Source organism: Prinia subflava, chromosome 2 (assembly GCF_021018805.1).
Source record: "Prinia subflava isolate CZ2003 ecotype Zambia chromosome 2, Cam_Psub_1.2, whole genome shotgun sequence".
NCBI lineage: Eukaryota > Metazoa > Chordata > Aves > Passeriformes > Cisticolidae > Prinia > Prinia subflava.
Window position 1 is genome coordinate 81,777,934 of NC_086248.1, and position 7,734 is coordinate 81,785,667.

Here is a 7,734-nt window from a genome sequence, read left to right on the forward strand (position 1 = left end):
AGAGAGAAGAGAGAGAGAGAGAGAGAAGAGAGAGAGAGAGAAGAGAGAAGAGGAGAGGAAAACTAGAGGCTGAGTTTTAAAGACAGTAACTGAACTAGCAATAGCTACAGCCATAAGCTATAAAGTCTGCCAGTCTCATGGTTTTGCACTTTACCGGTAATCTAAGTCCTAGGAAGATTATCTGCAAGTCAATAGCAACACAAATTTTTATTGAAGCAGAGGACAAAATCTGACCAAATTCTCCTCCCCCACCCTTACTCCCACCATGCAACTTCAATCTCCAAAGTCACATTAAGTCCAGAACCCTGCTAAATCCCCCCCAGAAGAGTGTGAGCAAAGAAGAAAGAGCTGAATGATCAAGAAAGGGGCGTTCCCTGGTTCAAAGAGTCACCGAATCTATTTACAAGGGAGATTGAGAGGTCGGAGCAGGGTCCGTGCAGACATTCAGATTACCCTGGCCAGAAACAGACCCCGCATCACTTTGCAGTGTGCAAACCTTGTTCTATCAGTGAAACTATAGTAACTACATGAGTACTGAGGATTAGTGTGACCCTGGGTCATAAAACTTGATTGCCATAGATTAGCAAAAGATCAGGTCAGCACTGGACAGGAAGGCTTTTTTCTTTCTTTTAAGGAAAGAGCATCAGAAGCGGGATGCTAATTCTGCTTCAGATCAGCAGTAAAACACACACACGACAAACCAAATGTGTGCTTACAAATATTTTGTCATATTAGATTAAATTATAGCACACAGACTAAACAGAGAAATCTGAAATGCAGGGTCTTATGTTTGGGATATCCTTGGAGCTTTTATACAAAGAAAGAGAGAAGTTTATACTTTGGCATTGCACGGCGCACAGTCATCCCATACCTGGTGCCTAACACAAACACGGCTCACTGCATGGCAGCGATGGATCTGTCAGTGCAGGAACACAGAGGTTTAACAGCCAAAATCCTCCTCGGCCACCAGTTCCACTCTGCTGCCCTTTGTGGTGCTCCTTGTCCTTTCCAGATCAATAGCAGCCTGCCCTCTCTTCCCCAAGGCTGAGTTTGAGTCCATCTGCCCTTATTTTCACCTTGATTTTGCCTGTTTTATCTCACTTTAGCTCTGCACATACTGCATTGGCCTTGTCTAATAGGCAAGGCAGCCTCTTGCCTTCTACCTGCCTCGGTCTCTTGTGAGTACCACTCCTTTTTGTGAAGCTTTCCGAGGCCCATGGCCTCACCAAGAACATCTCCACGCACTCCTACCTGTCGATGCCCTGCACACCAGGTTGGTGTGAGCCCAGGGGAAGCCTCTCAGGGCGGGGAGCTGGCAGTGACACACAAACCAGGTCAGGCAGAGAGCCAGCTCAGCCAGGCAGCAGGCGTGGGGAGCAAGGGGCACCCAGCTCAGCTGGGTGTGCAGTGGAACATCTCCTGGAAGCTGAAAGATAGCACTGTTACCTCTGTCAGGCAGAGGAAACTGCGGGACAATGTTGACACTTGATGTCAATGGGATGCTGGGAGGGGTGGTGGTCTCAAGAATTAGAAGAAAGGTACTAGTCACTGTGCTGGTGCCCTGGCTTCCTTGTAGGGTTTTGCCCAACTCTCCCCCCCCCCCCCCCCCCCGCCCCCAAAAAAAACCACCCAACCAAAAAATCCCACTCTTTGCTTTTAGAAAAAAACCTCACGGATTTGAGAAAAGGATCACTCAGCTGCAACCTGCCTGCTGAGACAGGAGTGCCTAGAGTAACCCTGGAGGTCTTTCCCAGTTCTGCATGTCTCTTTTTCCCGGAAGCAAAAGGTGAGGAGTAAGGGATCTTGTTGGACTGGTATAATTTCACAAGGTAAAAGGAGGAGGAGACTGCAAAGCAGTGTCTGAGCTTCAGGGCTTTTTTAAAGAAGGAAGTTTCAACCTTTTCTTCTCCTTTTTTTGAAATACCAGCTTTGTGTTCACACTTATCCTGCAAAACAGTATGCACCCAACTCCCAGATGAGCCCTTTGCTCCAACATCTTCTGTTCCTAGGGCTGTTGAAGGATGAAGAAGAGGACAGTGGAGTTCAGTGGGGCCAGCACATCCAAGGAGATAAACTGGGCAGTCACCCAGGCTGACAGAACTGGAGGGGCAGCATTTCTGGGATGCTTCTTCAGAGCTGCTGACTGGTCAGCACGGCTTACTATGCAAATGGAAGGGGGGCGTGTGGAATAACAACAAAAATTGATTTTGCCAGAACCACAAAATAATTAAGACAATTCCTGCCCTGCAGAAAAGGTACCTAGGAGAAGTTAATTGCATCAGTGGAGGGTTAAAAGCCTTTGCTAACTGTACTCAAAACAGCACAAGCAAGAGGAGCAGAGCTACACCAGCCATGAGTGTCCAGAAAGGACTTCTCCTACTTCTGTCTACCCACCACCCAGACTACCCACTCCTGCCTCACCTCCACCTCCTCAGTGCCTCCTCCAGGAGGGCACCTCCTTTCCAGCTGCTGATAAACACAGGCAGGGGTCCCATTCTTCCTCACAGAAAAACACCTCTCCATGCTGATGGTACAGGGAGGGACATTCAAGAGCAATCAGGAGGTCTCTGCAGCACTAATGAGACTCTTAATCATTCCCTAGAGGGTAAATAACCCAAAATAATTGGGATTTAAGAACTTCCCAGAGGAGGCCCTGTTGGAGTCTCAGCATTTCTTGTCAGCATCTAGCAAGGACATGTGACCACGATGTACATGCTCCTTCCTGGACAAAAGGAAGAGCGGTTAGCTCAACACTTTTGTCCCACCACTATGCATCTTTCTCCTTGTCCACCCTAGCAGCACTCCTGCAGTCCTCAGTGTCTTCTCTGGTGCCATGCTGCTGGTCCCCCAGCTCAGTGGTTTCAAGCCCCCTCCTGCAGCAGCTCCCAGCATGGCCACCATTGCTGGGTCTGGGTGCCATGGACACTGTCTCTAACCCCTCATTACACTTCATAGCAACTGAAACCCAAATTATCATGACATCTGCTAATCTGCTTCTTCACCATAAGGCTTCTTGCATGGGTTTGACCTTCATGGGACAGACACCTCCAGCATAAAATACCTTCCCTGCTCCCATCTGCAGAGGTGTGCCTGTCCTAAGCATCTGGAAATGGGGCTTCTCTCCTTCTAGCCTTTTCTGCCCACAGCCCCATGCCCTGAATGCCCACTGAGGAGGGTGAGATGACTTAGGCTCCCACCTCAAGGCTGCCATGGCAATACAGACAATCCCTGCAGAAACAGCCAATATGAATCGGACCATGCAGTCTTTGGTGTCTGATAACTTAAAAAAAAAAACCTCTTCCTGATGTCTGTGGTTGAGAAATGTTTGCACCTAGTGCCATTCATCTGGTAGCTATAGCTACATATATATATTTACATTTGACTTGCACTTAATACCACACAACCTGGTGAGAGTAAGAGGACATTGATCTCCTCAGCTTTGCTTCACGACCAAGGTTGCGATGACACAAGACATGGGTGCACCACAGCATGTTCATAGATTGCAGTTTGGGCAGAAACAGTTTGTAAACATCAAAAGAAACAGCAAAAAAAAATTTGTGTTGTGAAACAGTAACAAGTGCCACTAAGAGACAGTTTACTTTTCAGACATGTACAGTGCTCCGTATTGTTCCCATGCTTTTCAAAGGAAATTATTAGCGTTGTTAGCACAGCAGTCCTCCTTTACAAAAGCAACTCTAGCCACAGTTAATGTTTAAGAAGGAATTAAATATTAACTCAAAGGAAAGCACAGAAGTCATGGTTTCAGACTGTACATCAGACACATAAGGAAATATTGCAGTGAAAGCAGGGGGGAATTAAAAAAAAAAAAAAAAACAAAAAAACCCAAAAAAACCAAAAACACAACAACAAAACACCCCAGGTTTGGCTCCCAAAACCAAAACCAAATTTAAAATAAAATCAGAGTTCTCCTGCTTCATCACCTTCAGGTTGCCCAAGACGGAAGGACAGCATTGCTTTTCTGCTTTTCACCCCAGGACAGGTAATTTTCCTCCTGCATTTGGTTTAGCAACGACTCCTTAACAATAGAAGGTGGATCACAGTGACTTAACCTGCTGAGGAGGGCTGCAATTTGATTCTCAGCCTGAGATTTGCAGGTAAGATAAAGTGCAAAGGTGACTAAACATCACAACAAGCAAGGTCTAGCCCTGTGGCTTTGCCTGGAAGGGATAAACGGATTATTATTATTATTATAGCAGCAAACCTACCAAGATCTGCTCCTTTTCTCCTGTTCCAGCTCCAGTACATGAAAATTCCTTGCAGCTGTCTGAAGATGGTTTTACAGTGGCAAAGTTACTTGTTAAATGAGTTCATAACATGCATTTTGCCATGTTCTACAATAATCCCTGATTCTCTTTCCCATCTTTGCCTTCACTGCAAGCTTATGAGCTGAAAAATACCCCACGAATATAAACTAACTGCAGCACTATAAATGCAGGTTTTTTGTATTGCATATTGTGCTGAACTTCTAGAACTTCCAGACATTAATAACTGTGTTTGATCCTAGACTAAATCTAAGGCAGACTTTCCATCTTTAAAATTAAAAAAAATTAAAATATAGCAACCAATCAATGCACTCAAACCCTTATGGGAGAAACAAACTATCACCATCATGTTGCTGTGAAGTTTTCAGAGGAAAGAGTCAGAGAAGTAAAAAATAGAAAAAAAAAAAAATAGGGGGGGAAAGGGGGGAAAGGGGGAAAGGAGGAGAGGGGGAGAAGGGAAGGGGGGAGAGGGGGAGAGGGGGAGAGGGGGAAACAAAAGCCTCATAAGGAAAGTGACAAACCACTGGGACGAACTCAGCCTCATGGGCTGCCTATTTCAGCCTGGAAAGACACTGCCAAGGACTGGCCATTACTTGAGCAGTGTGTGCTCTTAGTGAGCAGGTGGGTGACAGCTCCCCTTATCTAAGTGACCCAAGCAGTACAAAATGACACCTCAACACAGAGAATTTTTTCATGAGAATGGCTATATATGTGGGCTGTCTCCAAACTCAGAAGGGCTACTAACATGCATAAACAGAAATACTACATATTCCAGTTTGAAGGATGGAGGAAAAAAACTTCCACGATTTTTGATTGCCCACTAAATGCAAGTCTCTGTGGGGCCCAGAGCTCTTGGAATTCTGCTCTGAGAGGCCTGCTTCTCTTTCACCAGTGTGTCTATGTCATATTTGTCAAATTTCTTTTTTCACTTGTCTTGTAGGCAAAATTAATGAAACTACAGTTTCTCCCCTACAGTTCACCCTCTGCAAACCAATAAATATTGCATCTTGAGGCATGAAAAACTAGATTAGTCCTTAAAATCTTTTAGGAGTAAAAGCTCAAATAAATAATGATTTTCATAGGTAACCACCCATACAGAACCAGGAAATATTTGTCTAAATAGATTCTACATAGCACTAAGACACAATTATTTCCTAGACAGTTGTTGCAAGCTTGAGTAATAGGCACCAAAGTCCAAGCACAGCTTGACATCAATTTTTGCAGCAGGATGCTCTTATATTTTCTCCAAGTGCTTTCTTTGGGCAAGAAGAGCATTCCATCTATTTTCTTCCCTTGCTGAAGCCTTGTCTAGGAAAAACGTAGCAGGTTTAGTCCCACCACTTGAGTGGTTGTAGAAGGACAAAAATTTCTTATGGCAAATTGTTCTTTGCCAAGCGAATCGCTGAAACTCAACACCAGTACAGTGGAGTCCACCAATGGAAAATCAAAGTCTGGGACACCACATTACCTGAAAGCTTCATTGATCTACAACGTAATGCTGAGTGAATTTGGTTTGTTTAGCCTGGAAAAGAGACAGGGTGACCTAATTTGGGGTGACCTAATTGAAACCCTCCAGTACCCAAAGGGACCCTACAAGAAAAACAGAGAGAAACTCTTTACAAGAGCATGTATTGACAGGACAAGGGGAAATGAACACATGCTAAAAGACAGTAGGTTTAGATTAAATATTGTGAAAAAATTCTTTGCTGTGAGTGTAGTGAGGCACTGGAACAGGTTGTCCAGAGAAGTTGTGGATGCCCCATCCCTGGAGGTGTTCAAGGCCAGGTTGGATGGAGCTCTGAGCAACTTGGTGTAGTGAAAAGTGTCTCTGCCCATGACAGGAAAAGGGTGTGTGTGTGTGAAACTATATGACCTTTAAGGTCTCTTTCAGCTCAAGCCATTCTATGATTTTATGGTCTGTCCACTACAGACATAATAACATCTAACAATTCAACAGATTTCTCAAAATCCAAACAGTAATTTACAACAATGAGGCAATTCATGTGGCTTCAGGTGAAAAGGTGTCCAAGGCCTTTCAGAAACTCTGTGTACTTCTTTATCTTTTTTCTTTCCCTTGGCTTCATTGCATCATGCTTTACAACTCCTCATCAGGTATTGGCTAACCAGGGTTGTTATGATGAGAATATGACATCGCCAGTATTTAATACATTGTTTCACTATATCTTTCTTAGATATTTTCTGCTCTCAACAGACTGATCCAGCTGCTTTCAGATGATATTATCTTGGACATTTTGTTCTTTGTGACAACTTTGGGAGACATGTGCAACTCCTCCCTTCCATCCATCCCCTTCGTACATGTCTGTCTGCATTGAGTGGTTGTTCCACAATTCCTCCCAGTCACAGCCCACACACTGGCCCATATCTAGCTTGGCTTACCCTCTATCAGCCCAGAGATCTCACAATCTTAGTTGCACAATTTCTTGCTACAAGCTCTTTTTACACCAGGTTGGTAATCATGTGCTCATGAGTCTCTTTTATAGTACTCTACATTTTGTTTGAAACACTGTTCTCCCTAAAAGACTTGTGGGATTACTGCCAGCAGCTCTAGTGAGCTGTTGTCTTGTGGCTGACTGTCATCTTTTGCTCACTCTTTTACTAGAGCTGGGCAGATGAGCAGATCTGCAGCTAGACTCACCAGGGCAGGAGCCTGCAGATCTTTAGAGCAGTTCTGGCAGTGGCAGCTGCCAGCCCATCCTGACCACTGCAAACCCGGGCAGGAGACGGGCACACAGGGCTGCTGATCAAGCACGTTCCCGTTCACAGGAGATGTGCCAGGCTAAGGCAGGAGACAGCCACTTCCCAACAAAGACTTTTCCAGAGGCACTTTCTATAAAGCACAGAGTTGCCCAGCTCAGAGGAGACATTTCCATCATTAAAGTTCACAGGGCCTATCGTCAAATTTTCCTCAGGTGCTTGCGTTTCCTGTCGTCACTATATTACAATAGATCTCCTTCACAGATGAATGTAGCATTATAAAGAGCACAGACAGCTTTCAAAATAGAAACACGTGAAGAATTAAAAGCCACAGGATGCAAATGGTTCAACATCCCTGTACCCAAAATTCACATTTCTGGCTCCAAAAGCCCTCCCAACTTACTACCAAAATCCCTTTTCAACATGCTTGACTCAGCACTGGAAATCAGAATAGTGTGATATAAAAGCAACAAAATAACTTTTTTAAAGAACATCTCAAGAAGAATCTCACTGGCACCATGTTTGGTATAATTTCCAGAGGAAACAGCAGGGCAACCAGCACATTTTTGTAAGTCATGGCTATGCCATGTCTATGGGTGGCACAGGTAATTGTTATCGGGTGCAGTCTGGAAAATATCCCATGACACATGTTTGCAGCCAGATCTCCAAGTGGCTGCTGAGAAGCTAAGCATAAATACTCTCAGGAAGAACCTGAGAAAGGGTAAGAGCTTAAATT

At 44.6% G+C, this 7,734-nt stretch overlaps 1 long non-coding RNA gene across 1 annotated transcript in view; it reads right to left on the bottom strand.

The window, feature by feature from the left end:
- LOC134547150 (uncharacterized) overlaps positions 1-4,658 on the bottom strand; it is a 281,043-nt gene extending 276,385 nt beyond the window's left edge. Inside the window, exon 1 of the long non-coding RNA XR_010079395.1 lies at positions 3,942-4,658. This is a non-coding gene — a long non-coding RNA (uncharacterized LOC134547150). The remainder of the gene's footprint in view (positions 1-3,941) is intronic.
- Positions 4,659-7,734: the final 3,076 nt, after the last annotated feature.